Here is a 15,002-nt window from a genome sequence, read left to right as displayed (position 1 = left end):
TATATATATATATATATATGTTAATAAAATACAATTTTAATGTTTTTGAAGCTTCATTTACAAAGGTTTGACAGAAATAAATATTTACTACTCTATTTCGGTAATATAAAGTTAAAAATCAAGAAATTGAATTGAGTAAGCAGATCAGCTTTTACTCGATTTGGTACATCTAGACTATTCTATAGCATATCTTCATTCAGTATTCATTAACTATTTCACCCAATACTTTCACTTTCAACCAACACAGACATCGATTAACTTTTCCAACAATGTTTCATTAGATCTCTATGATTAGAGCTAACGATATTTTGAGCCATAATGTATAGCTTATAGAGCTATAACCATAATATCAACAACTATCTGCCCTAGTCACTACTTTGTAGCAAAAACAATTAACATCACAAATATTAGGAACATCAGAAATAATAATATTCTAAAGATAAAATATGAAGTTCATTTTATAAAAACTAAAAACAAAAGAGCTTCAAATAGCATGTTTAGCTGTCACACGCATGAAAATCTAATATAAACACAACACTATCCGCTAGAGTTGTATATAAAATAAAAAATGGGTTTGTTGTTGAAAAATTAGAGCACATAGTTTTAAGACCTCTAATAAAAATTTGACTTTAGTGCACTGACTAATCGTTGAGCTGCCCCTTGATCAATAATCAGATCATAATGGTTTTTCCGCTTCAGTTTTCGCAAGATGACATGCTTTAGCACTTTGTAAGTACGGTGAATACAAGACCAAGAAATTAGTTTGTTAGAATACAAATAAATAACAAAAGATTATGACTATAAGGCTGCATTCATAGAGAAACAAAGTATTTACCATTGAAGGTTTGAAATTTTTTGGGGTTGATTTGACAACCAACGAATTTTCGGATGACTTCAAAGGGCATGTCTGTGTTGGGTTTATTTGCCCTAAATTTCTTACCATAAATAGGTTTTCCTTTTAGGAAAAGGTTTTGGATTGATTAATCTTTTTTCTGGTAGGAAAAGGTTTAGGACTCTATAAATAGAGGCATGTTCCTTCTAACTTAATCAGCATTCACAATGTAGTCTTAAGGGCTTTGAGAGTTTTGGTTAGAGGGAGAATTTGTGGGCACAAGCTTAATACGTTATCACTTGTGTGAACCTCCCATGTATTCTGAGTGAATTGGTTGAGGTTGTTTCCCTCTGTATTTTGTACTCTCATATTTATAGTGAATTGCTCATCTCCTTTGTGGACGTAGGTCGATTGACCGAACCACGTTAAATCTTTGTGTCTTTTGGTATATTTCTCGTTGTCTTCTTACTCGTGGTCTTTCGAGGTTTGCATTGGTAGCTTCCGCAGTTACACCTGCTTATTTTCGGTCCTAACAGTCTGGAGGGGTCTTCTTCAACTTTCGGACAACAGCATGAATTGTCTTCCCTCTATCAAAGTAGATGTGTCTGTTAGCATGACCGCTCCTGCAACCAGCGTGCCTCTCAAATTCAAAAGCACTTAGGTACTTCTTCTTCTATATAAGATATAATGCCCCATTAGACATAGAGAAAATTCGCAAGAACAAATAGTAGAAGAGAAAGAAATCTTGCCTCGAATAACTTGCAGTTGTCACAGCTACATAGGAAACCATTCCCTTCAATAACTCCCATAAGAGATTTCTGCACCATGAAAAAACATACCTAGAACCAAAAATCTTGAAGCCTCAGAGAAAAATTTAAGAATCAAAAAATTTACCTTCGATGACATTCAGCTATATTTAACGGGCACCCCATCAAGTAAACGACTTGACAAAAAACTTTTTACATGGGTAGGGAAAGTTTTCTGCACTTTCTTCTTGGAGCCAACATCAATATCCTTATCATGATTCACGGGGTTTTTTCCCTTTCCAGAGTTGTCCCCCATTAAAATGACATTTTCTTTTTCTTTTCCAAGTTCGAGAGATGTAGTATTTATGTTATTGGTGTTGGATATGCTCACACATGCATTTGTTTAAATTGGTCTATCACTTACATACTGCACGGCTTGTTTCTTATTAGAGAATAACTCTCTCTCTGAAGAATCCATAGCACATTTCTTTGCTCTAAACGTAAGTCCTTCTACCATTCTTTTAATCAGCTATAGGATCAACATCATTTAGCATCTTCGGGCCCTTATTCTCGAATGTCTGGAATGATCATAATTCAATTGTTGAAAAGTGGGAAAGAGATAAATAAGACTATTCTGAGTTTCACCGAAATCATTTCAGAGAGAAGGCATATATATAAAGGCAGAAATGTTTCAGAGTTAATAGTTATAAATAAACCTAAAATATCCTATATATTTTTTATTTGAGTTTCATATATCAGTTATTAGGTTATGTGTGAGTTTTATAGCTAAACTATCATTAACTATTTATCAAAACACACATTAAATATTAATTATATATTTTTCGTACCTGGCATATCACCATCATTTGGGCAGTAAAAGTGAATACTTAATAATTGATGTGTGTTTCAATAATTGTTAGTGATAGTTCAGGCAGAGAATTGCACATATATATGATAGTTCAAGTTTGAAACAAAAAAATTTATACTTCATATGTGTTTTTGACCCTTCACTGAAAATTTCATGTTATTTTGAAAAATAGTTTGTACTTCAATTGTATATGGAGATACATATGCTTGTTATGGAGATAAAATTATTCACCAAACATAGTCGAGAGAGAATGTCTACTATATACTTCCTCCACATATAATAATGTAGAGCGATTAAGATACATATAACCAAAACTTTTTGAGAACCTTATTTTTCCTTCTCAGATGACTGATTCTTAAAGACGCTAATATTATAAGTACTATAAAAGTACAAATCAAATTTATCCACCAATCACTACCTTAACATATGTCATCACCCACAGTCAATTCTCATGCCACTTTTAACTATGTCGTAATTATGAGCTATCTTGAGAAATAATACTTCATATACTAGTTAGTAACATTTAACATAAACACTATATACCTACTTAGAAAGATATAAATGACTATTTCAATCTTCTCTTATGAGATTATGATTCTCCGCATATGCATAAGCGACAGAGTTAAACTAAAACAATCAAAAAATAAATTATTCTATTAGGATATTTTATTTACTTTTTTTTCAGATGAATTTGCCCATGTGAAATTTTTTTATCTTTTGGTATTAATTTCTCCATATCATGTTCAGTAATTTTATTTTTGACCAACTCTTCTAAGTTAAGTTCATCATCATTAACTTTTTTCCCTTTCTTCTTAGTGTCTAAAAAGAGGAAATCATCACGTTAAATTTGATATGCGAGGAGATGTGATTGCATATAAATGATACCTTTGTTTGTAGTAATAACATGACCTCGTCTGCCAAATTTCATGTGACGATTTACTTTCTTTAGTCATTAGAAAGAAAGGGAGAGGAAAATTAATCTTATGTGTTCCACAAAGAAAAAGACCGAAGCGCACATCCAAGATTGATAAAATAACATAGATTAGAGGAAGAGTATTCTTACAAAATTTTAAAATATTAATGTTTTAAAACAAAATTTACATAATTGTTGAAATAAGTAAAGTCGAAAACTCTACCATTTCAAACTATTTCATATGCAATCCTCCAAAAACGAATAATAGTTATTCAGCTCTACCAATGCTAAAATCTCCCACTTCAAAAACTGAAGAAAAATGTACATAAAATAATTAGAACATATTATGAAAATCTGAAAAAATATGTATTAAAAAGAGCGGATCCTATCTCAAGCTCTGGAAAGAAAATTATGGAAAGTACCGTCAAACAACACCAAAACTATTGAAGGTCAAAATTAAATAAATCCCATTCAGGTAGATTTACTAATTCCGAAATCATTGCTAACATTAACAACAACAACAACAATCAAAATCATCACTAAAACCATTTGTTCGAAATGAGTATGTAAAAATGTTTTCCTTTGTTCTCATTTTTAAATTTTTAAACGAGAAAGTGTAAATGATTTAACAATAAAAATCAGGTTGCATCTTAATAAAATGGAAGATATCACAATTCATAAGTGAATTCTACATTATGAATTCTAACGAAATTGATGATGAAATCGAAATGATTGAGTTTTTTCAAGAAAATCACCTTAATTACAGCTCGCCAGTATATTTTGTGAGATGAATTCTCGAGAAATTAGTTAGAGAGTGTTTCAAGTTTAATGGTTTTTTACAAAAGAGGAAAAGAAAGCTCGGGTATTTATATACTAGTGTAACGAGTGATCTTATAAAATATGATTTACGAAATATAAAATAATACGTTCAGTTTGATTGTCGTTATGTTATGTGAGTCTTATTAATCCAAGGATAAGTTGTCCCGGGCCTTCTTATTAAACAACAAAATAAGTGGCACTATGATTTTATATAATGACTATTTGGTGTTATCCTTCGCATCAAACGATCTCTAGTAGTTTATTCGGATCCCCCAAAAATGCGAAAAGATTTAAATACTTATTTTTAAAATATATTCTACTCAAAGATTATTTAATAAGAAATTATCTATGTTTATGCTTGTTTTATCCTAAATTACTTGACTGATGGGAATTTAATTTTTTTTCCTCCATTAATAGTCTTAAGATTTAGTAAATAATTTTTTTCTATATATACCAAAACTATACAAAGTTTGTTTATAAATAGTATGAAAAGAATTTACTATTGCCAATCTGTGTTAGAAAAAAACTAGAACACGAAGTAACAAAAACTTACTGAATTAGTAAGAAAGAATACAGAAATTTAATTCACAAAAATTAAAATATGTAAAACACGATCAGAATCTGAAAAAAATTAATGAGAAAAAAGATCAAGTCCACTGAACACACAGTGTCCCCTTTAAGAAATTATTGCCCTCAAGTATCCGAGGTTTGATTTGGAATATGACCTTCTAGGGTGAAATGATCTCAATCACAAGAGTATAGATGCAAAAAACTCTAATATCAGCGAACCACTAAACAACAGTAAAATACACGAAGTAATTGTTTCGCAGAAGAAGAAGAAGAGATCAGAAAAATTCGTACGAAAAAATTATGAAGAGTAAATGGTATTTATAGGCAAGAGGAACAAGTTTTGAAAGGTTGGAATCCTTTCAGAATCCACACGACTATTAATGAAAGTTTGCAACCTTTCAAATGGAGTTGACTGTTCCTGAAAGTTGCAACCTTTCAGAACTGTCATTTCCAAAACGGCGGGACATGTAATAAAATGGGAAAGTTTTTTACATCAAATGGGTCGCGCGCGGATCCGAGTCGGATTAGGTTAATCAACTAAAAAGTTGAAACGTTTAAGTTAATTTCAACCAAATAACTGAAAGCATTTCTGTTATCAACTAATTAATTGAAAACATTTAATTAAATTAATTAATTAAATAATTAAAATAAACTTCGTCCAAAAATAATCTCTCGATCGATCATTTTCAAAAGCCAAAGGTGAAGCCGAAGCCGAAGCCAAAGCCGAGACAAGCGAGCGACGACGATGACGGCGCGATATGGGTCCCACTTTCCAACCCTTTTAACAATTAATAGGAGTATTTTTATGTTTAAAGTCTCCTATTTTTCTTTCCACCACCAACGAGGGCAAATGCCTTTTCATTAAAGCATAAGAGGACTTTTCAAGTTTCCAACTCTTCAAGTTCTCAACTTTTCAAGTTCCTCTCTTTCCCTCTATTTCCCATCGATTCTTGCTACATACCGAACAATCTCCCATATTTATGGGGAATGATATAACATAGGAATACACAGACAACAGTGTACTTTACAAACAGGGATTAATTGCACCTGGATAAGTAGGTTTCCCTTTGGACTTTTCATAGTGAACATACGTCGGATATACTCGGTCAACCAATAGATGCTATATATTTGAATCATCGAGCTTTTGTGTATACCTATACAACCATATGTCACACAATTGACCCTTTTACATTTATGGTTCTTACGGTTGTGTTCATTTCAGCCATGAACACCTCCTGGTTTCATGAGTGTATAGAGAATAGGCTTTTGACATAATGCTTTCTTTGAAGCGGCTTCCACTTCACAGTCACATAGGTGATTTCTAACTATGTCATCTCGTAGATACACTATTTGGTCAAATCTTCGAAACTTAGCAAATCATTAAAAACTTTAAGATTTTTTACCTCATTAACAAGCCTTAAAGTCTTAACCTTGTTCCTGAACATTGTCTTCATCATGAGAATGGATTCAGTAATTTGATAATGTCGAACCGTCAGCCACAACTTTGTTTTTCTCCATGAATCTAGCTCTTGGAATCTCTAGTCTGCTAGATAGAGTTGTTGTCATGCTGACTTATCCTAAGCCGTAAACTCATTCCCTTAGATGATCCTTCAACTGCCTCTCTCACTAGGCCTTTCTTTAGTGGATCTGACACATCATCGCTTGACTTTACTTAGTCAATTGTTATAATTCCGCTCGACAGAAGTTTTCTTACGGTGCTATGTTTCCGTCGTATATGACGAGACATTCCATTGTACATGACGCTCACTGCCATACCTATTTTGACTATCGCAGTGTAATGCAAATAGGTCCAACAGGTTTGTGCCAAAATAGAATATCTTCTAAGAAATTCCGGAGCAGCTTCTTCACCAGCCTTTTTCAGAGCAATGAATTCAGATTCCATTATGGAGCAAGCAATACATGTGTTTAGATGATTTCTAAAAGACTTCTCCTCCATCAAGTATGAACACATAACCACTTGTGAATTTTACTTCATTTGACCTTGTGATCCAATTTGCATTACTATATCCTTCAACCATAGCTAGATATTTATTATAATGCAAAGCATAGTGTTGTGTATATTTCAGATATTCCAACACACTTTTCATTGCCATCCAGTGAGTTTGATTCAGATTACTAGTCAACTAACTCAGTTTGCTAATAGCACATGCTATATCTGGTTGCATACAATTCATAATATACATCAAACTTTCCAATACTCAGGCATATTCCAATTGAGAGTCACTATGACCTTCATTCGTTTGAAATATACAACTTAAATTAATTGGAGTTTTGACAATATTAAATTCAACTACTTGAACTTATCCAATACTCTTTCAATATAATGAGATTGAGATAATGCTAGTCCTTGAGGAGTATTGACAATCTTGACCCCTAAGATCAACTCAGCAACTCCTAAGTCCTTCATATCGAATTTGCTGGACAACATGCGCGTAGTAGAATTTATATCGTCAATGTCTTTACTCATTATTAACATGTCATCAACATATAAACAAACAATGACTTCATGATTCATAACATTTTTAATGTAAACATATTTATCACATTTGTTAATCTTGAATCCATTTGCCAACATTCTTTGCTCAAATTTAGCATACCATTGTTTCGGTGCTTGCTTGATCCATAAAGTGACTTTACAAGTCTGCACACTTTCTTTTCTTTACCAGGAATCATAAACCCTTCAGGTTGTTCCATGTAAATTTTGTTCCTCCAACTCTCCATTTAAAAAGATTGTGTTTACATCCATTTGGTGGATTTTAAGATCATGCATTGCTGCTAGTGCTATTAACATCCTAATTGATGTTATCCTTGTTACTTGAGAGAATGTGTCAAAGTAGTCTAGACCTTCCTTTTGTCTGTACCCTTTGACTACCAATCTAGTCTTATATTTGTCAATAGTCCCATTAGGTTTCATTTTCCTTTTAAAGATCCACTTTGATCCTAAAGGTTTATTTCCTGGAGGAAGATCAGCCAATTCCCAAGTACGATTACTTAAAATTGATTCGATCTCACTATTGAATATTTCTTTCCAATAAGTTGACTCAGACGAAGACATAGCTGCTTTAAAAGTTTGAGGCTCATTTTCAAGAAATAGTGTCACAAAATCTTGTCTGAAAGAAGCAGGTTTTCATTGGAGATTACTATGCCTAAGATCCTTACTAGTTAGTATATTTTCCGTTGATTCTTCTCGTGGTCGTTTAGGTATTTCACTTGTCAACTCACATTTGGTTTTATACGGATAAATGTTTTCAAAAAACTCTGCATTATATGACTCAATTATCGTATTAACATGAATCTCGGGATTATCAGATTTGTGAACCTAAAATTGGCAGGCCTTAGTGTTCACAACATATCCAATAAATACACAGTCTACTGTTTTGGATCGAATTTCAACCCTCTTCGGTAAATAAACGTCTACCTTGGCTAAACACCCCCACACTTTGACATATTTCAAGTTGGGTTTCCTTTATTTCTATAACTCGTATGGAATTGATTATATTTTTCGATGGGGTACCCTATAGAACATCTTATTTGCCGTAAGGATGGCTTCTCCCCAAAGGTTTCGTGGTGAACCAAAATTGATCATCAAGACATTTATCATTTCCTTTAATATTTTGTTCTTCAGTTCCGCCAAACCATTTGACTGTGATGTATAAGGTGTAGTTGTTTGATGAATAATACCATATTCCAAACATATCTCCGCAAAATGAGATTCATATTCTCCACCCCTATCACTCCGAATTATTTTTGTCTTTAGATTCAATTTGTTCTCCACTTCATTTTTGTATTGCTTAAATGCATCAATTGTTTCATCCTTACTATTAAGCAAATATATATAACAAAATCGAGTGCAGTCTTCAATAAAAGTCATAAAATTCTTTTTTCCACCACGAGATGGTGTCGACTTAATATCGCATATATCTGTGTGAATTAAGTCTGAAATTTTGGAATTTCGTTCAATAGACTTATAAGGATGTTTAACAAACTTACTTTCCACACTAATTTTGCATTTTGATATCGCATTTATAATTAGGGAATACTTCTAGAGTAACCAATTTTCTCAAGGTTTTGTAATTTACATGTCTCAAATAGGCATGCCATAAATCACTTGACTCCAATAAATAAATAAAAGCAGAATTCTTATTAATACTATCAACAACCATTACATTCAGTTTGAAAAGACCCTCATTGAGGTAGCCCTTTATTATGAACATTTCATTCTTACTTATTACAACTTTATCACTAACTAGGACACACTTAAACCTGTTCTTATCGAGTAGTGCAGCAGAAACTAAATTCTTTATAATAGTAGGGACATGCAAAACACTGCTCAAAGTGAATACCTTGCCGGATGTCATTTTCAACATTACTTTCCCAGTTCCTCCAATTCTTGCTGTTGTTGTGTTTTCCATGAAAAAATCTTCATCGTACTCAGTAGGAGTGTACATTGCAAAGGGTTCTTTTGCAGAACAAATGTGTAGAGTGACATCTGAGTCGAGAAACCACTCCTTAGGATTTCCAACTAAGTTACACTTCGACATCATTGCACACAAGTCATCGGCATCTTCCATCTTTTACACGATGTTTGCTTGACTTTTGCCTTTGCCTTTGTATTTGTCCTTTCTTGGAGCACGACAATCAAAAGATCTAGGACCATCCTTGCCACCGTTGTAATAGTTGCCTTTGAATTTCTTCTTGGCCTGTTCTGACTTCTGCCCGTTGGACTTCTTTCTCTTTTTGTCTTTGGTAGGAGCTTCTTCAACAATGTTAACTACAATGATTGTTGAGCTCTTACGAGACTTTTTTCGGCGTTTTTGTTATCTTCCTCAATCGTGAGCCCTATCACAAGATCTTCAAGCTTCATTTCTTTACACTTGTGCTTTAGATAATTCTTGAAATCGTTCCAAAAAGGAGGCAACTTCTCGATCATTGCAACCACTTAAAAAGCTTCATTTACTACGATATCTTTAGCAATCAGATCATGGAGAATTAACTGAAGTTTCTGCACTTGTGATCAACATTTTTACTATCTACCATTTTATAGTCTAAAAACTTTGTGACCATAAACTTTTTTAAGCATGCATCTTCTGTCTTATATTTCTTCTGAAGTGCATCCCACAACCCTTTTGAAGTTTTTATTGCACTATATACATTATATAAGTCATTCTCTAAAGCACTCAAAATGTAGCCTTTACTTAGGAAGTCTGCCTGTTTCCATGCTTCAATAATTATGAATTTATCTCTGTCTGGCATATCAGTAACAGGCACTAGAGTTTCTTCACTGGTATGTTTCTGCAGTCCAAGAGTGGTAAGACAAAAATATACCCTTTGCTGCCATCCTTTGAAATTCACACCAGTGAATTTACTCGATTTCTACGCTTGTGGTACAACATTTTGGGTTGGTGCAGCAGCAACCACTGTAATACCGTTATTTGCCATTTCTGATAAACAAAAGTCGATACAGTCTTAATAAGCAATAAATAATAATTGCAGACTTCAAGGAGTATAAAATCACGAAGATTTTTGTCTCCACGAAAAACATAGATTAATAATAATAAAATAATTTCCTTAAGATTGTTGCCAATCTATGTTAGAAAAAATTAAAATTACCGATTCTAATAAATTTTGCAGAAACACGAAGTAACCAAATTTTACTGAATCAGTAAGAAAGAAGAACAAAAATTTTAGTTCACAAAAATAAAATTCTGTAAAACACGTACCAAAATCTGGAAAAATTTTAAGAGGAAAAAAATCAGGTCCACTGAACTCACTATGTCCCCTTAAGGAAATTATTCCCTCTAGCATCCAAGTTTGATTTGGAATATGACCAAAAACTATAGTGTCAGCGAACCACTCAACAAAAGTAAAATACACGAAGTAATTTTTTTGCAAAAGAAGAAGAAGAGATTAGAAAAATTCGTAAGAAAATTTTTTGAAGAGTGAATGGTATTTATAGGCAAGAGGAACAAGTTTCGAAAGGTTGGAACCCTTTCAGAATCCACACGACCATTAATGAAAGTTTGCAACCTTTAAAATGGTATTAACTGTTCCTGAAAATTGCAACTTTCAGAACAGTCATTTTCAAAATGGCAGAAAATTTAATAAAATGGGAAAGTTTTTTAAATCAAACGGGTTGCGCGCAGATCCGAGTCGGATCGGGTTAATCAACTAAAAAGTTGAAACATTTCGGTTAATTTCAACTAAATAACTTAAAGCGTTTCTGTTATCAACTAATCATTTGAAAACATTAATTTAATTAATTAATCAAATAAACAATTAATTAAATAATTAAAATAAACTTCGTCCAAAAGTAATCTCTAGATCAATCATTTTCCAAAGTCATAGCCAAGACGAGCGACGACAACACGAGGGGGGTCCCTCTTTTCAATCCTTTTAACAATTAATAGGAGTGTTTCTATATTTATACTCTTCTATTTTTCTTTTCACAATCGATGAGGGACAAATGACTTTTCATTTAAGCATAAGTGTATTTTTCAAGTTCCCAACTCTTCAAGTTCTCAACTTTTCAAGTTCCTCTCTTTCCCTCTACTTTCCATCATTCTTGCTACATACCCAACATATACATGGTCAAATATAGTTTGAGATTTCTATTTTTATTTTTATTTTTGGTAAAAAATCATAAGATACTGTCAGTGGTATAAATTTACAAAAAGAAAGTTTGAAATTTCAACAACGAAGACACCTAAAATTGATTTCGAAATGATATTATTAATAAGTATTCTCTAAAAATTTCGTCACTAAAAAATATTTAGATTGAGGAAATATTTTTTACTTCATATATGCTCACTTATCCTAAACTGGTGTTTGGCTGTCTTACAACCATAGGCTGGGATGAGGATGCCGCTGCCATGGATTTTCCTTTATTAGTTTAAACATATATTTTTTTTTCTTTTCAATATATATATATAATATATATATATATATATATATATATATATAAAATCCTTGTTCTCCAGAAAAGACAATAGAGTGGAATTTGCAAGCACATGACCCGTGGATATAAGGGATGTTACTCCACTATCAGATGCCTTGAATATGTGTGCTTTAAAAGTAAAGTGAGCTTATTTATATTAAAAGCGAACTTGTGTTCTTTTTCTCTTTTTTTTTTCAAAAAGAAATGTAATTTAGTCAAACTCTATTTGTAGCAGTCTTGTTTGTTATTAAATGTTCGAAAAAGGGCCTAAAATACCCTCGAAGTATTGAAAATGGTACACAATTACCCCCCATCCACATATTGGCCCCCAAATACCCTTCACATCGATCTTTGGGTCCAAATTTACCCCTTCATTAACGGACCAAAATTAAAAATAATTAAATAATAATTTTTAATTACATGGCACTCAACCATTGGTTGTAATTTAATTATTTAAATTAATTTTAAACTCACCCATTTTAACTAAACCCGCCCCACTTGACCCAATTTAAAAAAAAAACCATCTAATTAAAATTTAATAGTTGGATGTGAGATGGTCCAACATTGAGAAGAAAACAAATTCATGTGCAAATGTAGCTCATTTCTTCTCAGTGTTGATTTCCAATTCCTCTCTGAGCTGCAGAGAGAAGTCATCGTTCACATCATCATCATCCCAATCATCTTCCCATTGTTGGGTTACTTCTTTGCCTTCCTCTTTGTCCTCCCACTCTGAATTATATTATATCTATGAGAATCATGATCAGATGTTACACAAAGATTCGACAAAAAAATAACAGCAAAATTGTCCTAGAGTCCTATCAGGATAATAGCTTTTCCAACAGATGCATCAAATGGAAAAGGAGAACATAGGACACATTGCCTTTCAAAGGAATAAAACAAAAGGATACAAAAAAGAAGGTAAAACTCTATTCGAGAATTCAGACACTCATACAAAAGTTTAAACACCAAGGTTATCAGGTGATAGAAATGGTTTTTTTTTTTAAATTGGGTCAAGTGGGGCGGGTTTAGTCAAAATGGGTGGGTAATGGGTGGGTTTAAAATTATTTTAAATAATTAAATTACAACCACTGGTTGAGTGCAACTTAATAAAAAATTATTATTTAAGTATTTTTAATTTTTGTCCATTAATGAAGGGGTAAATTTGGACCGAAAGTTGGATATGAAGGGTATTTGGGGGCCAATAGGTGGATGGGGGATAATTGTGTACCATTTTCAATATTTCTAAGGTATTTTAGGCCCTTTTCCGTTAAATGTTTAATGTTTTATATGACAAATTGCTATACATGTATACTAACATTATATTAAAATCTTATTTTTATATATGCAGCTAAAGTAAATATGCTCTAATGAATCATATATTCTTTTATAACTGATCTTAATTGGTGCATTGGCATAAAAAGACCAAATCTAAAGACATGATAGTTACTTAGATGTACATTTTTCTATTAAACAAGTAAAAGGCTGAAACTAACTAACCAAAAACTCAATTACTAAAGTAAAACAAGGTTCAAAACCACTCAAATCTGAAATCACAAAATGAGGGAAATGCAACAATTTAAAGTACAAACAACTTTATTTTTGTTTTAAAAAACAAAAATCAACATGATTCTGTAACTATAAACATGACTAATAGTGGACACTATTTCCTCCGAGTGATATTCTGAATGTATTGTCGAAAAGTTACTCAATTGAAAAACAACACCAATTCTGCAGAAAGAAAGACTTGTTTTTGTACTTCTCTAATTTGGAGGGGCTTTATTAAGATAGGAGAAAATCAAAGAGAATGAATGATAATAGCCGCAACTTTGTAATGTCCACGATACAAGATAAAGAAATGTGTTTACTAGAATACAATAGTAATGGTGCCGCAAAATGGGTTACTACAACAACTCACAATTTCACAATACAAATAAAAATATATATTAATAAAATATTTTTACTGAATATAATAGTACAGAACAAAGGCAATTGCAGGGAACAACAATACTAGAAAATACACTTTAAAACTGAGCTAAAAGTCTAAAAGGAGATGAGAATATTCAAAATCATAATTAACTTCCTGATCGCTTTTGACCCAGACTCTTACACTTCTTTACCAATTCCATTACTAAATTTAGCCTTACCGCGTGACTTTCTTTCTTCCCAAAAGTAATGGACCAACCTTTTAGGTAGAATTGCACTTTTGGGACCCAATGCGACTTGCTAATGCAGAAATCACTTATGGCATCAGGCGTTGGGATCCTACAGGCAACACCAATATCCTTATCGTCATTCATATTGTTGATTGTGTATTTGTAGGTAGGATTGATGGGAATTTCTTCCTTTGTAGAGTTTTCCTCCATAGAAATGACGTTTCCAGTTCCATGTACTACATATGTAGTATTTATGCTTTCTTCGCCAGTGTCTGATGATTTTCGCACAAGAGAATCAACATCATTAAGTTCCTTAAGGAACATTTTCTGGGAAAATCCTATAAAAACTTGTCAAAGAATGAAAAAATAAATTATTAAGGATATTCAGTGTAGCCGCAAATCTTTTTACGGAGAAGGAAGGACAAAAATATTTCATGTTATTTTGGGAAAAAAAAAAGAAGAAGAAATTCTACTGCAATTGTATAAGAAAAACCCTAGCTTGGAAGAGTTGGCTTGATCTTTATTAATGAAGAAGACAAGGTGAAATCCAATAACACATATAGGGATGAACCTATCTTATTTAATAATTGAAACAATTACTTTTAGCACACTAAATTTAATATTAAATAACTAGTTTTTCTTTGCACATTCTAGAATTTTGAGATTCTTCTTTGATTAAGGTACCCTCAATAAGTTAGGGAGGAGCCAAAGTATGTCCATATCAAGAATCATTATGCAGAATTGAATGCCAGTAAAAGAACTTTTGGTTCGAACAACAAGATTCCAATTTATTGTATATGACTTGAACCATAACAATTTCTCAACATAAAAACGTTAATCTTATACCAAAAGGTAGATGAAAAAGAACACATATAAAAGCACACTTTAGAGATTGTAAAAAAGAAGAAAAAACAAACGCAACTTAAAAATCATACATTAGAGATTGAAAAAAGAAACATAATTGAAGCAAGAAAGATTCATTTTCAATTTACCATAATCTCACAACATTTAAAAAATTTATTAGTGCAAAAAAATGTTGAAATAATTTAGATCGAAAATTTTACCGTTTTCAAGTATTTCATATGTAGTGCTCCAACACCGAATAGAAAGTATTGAGTTCTATGAATCCTAAAATCTATCACCTCA

This window comes from Solanum pennellii, chromosome 4 (assembly GCF_001406875.1).
Source record: "Solanum pennellii chromosome 4, SPENNV200".
NCBI classification, from domain to species: domain Eukaryota; kingdom Viridiplantae; phylum Streptophyta; class Magnoliopsida; order Solanales; family Solanaceae; genus Solanum; species Solanum pennellii.
Note: the sequence above shows the minus strand (reverse complement) of the source record.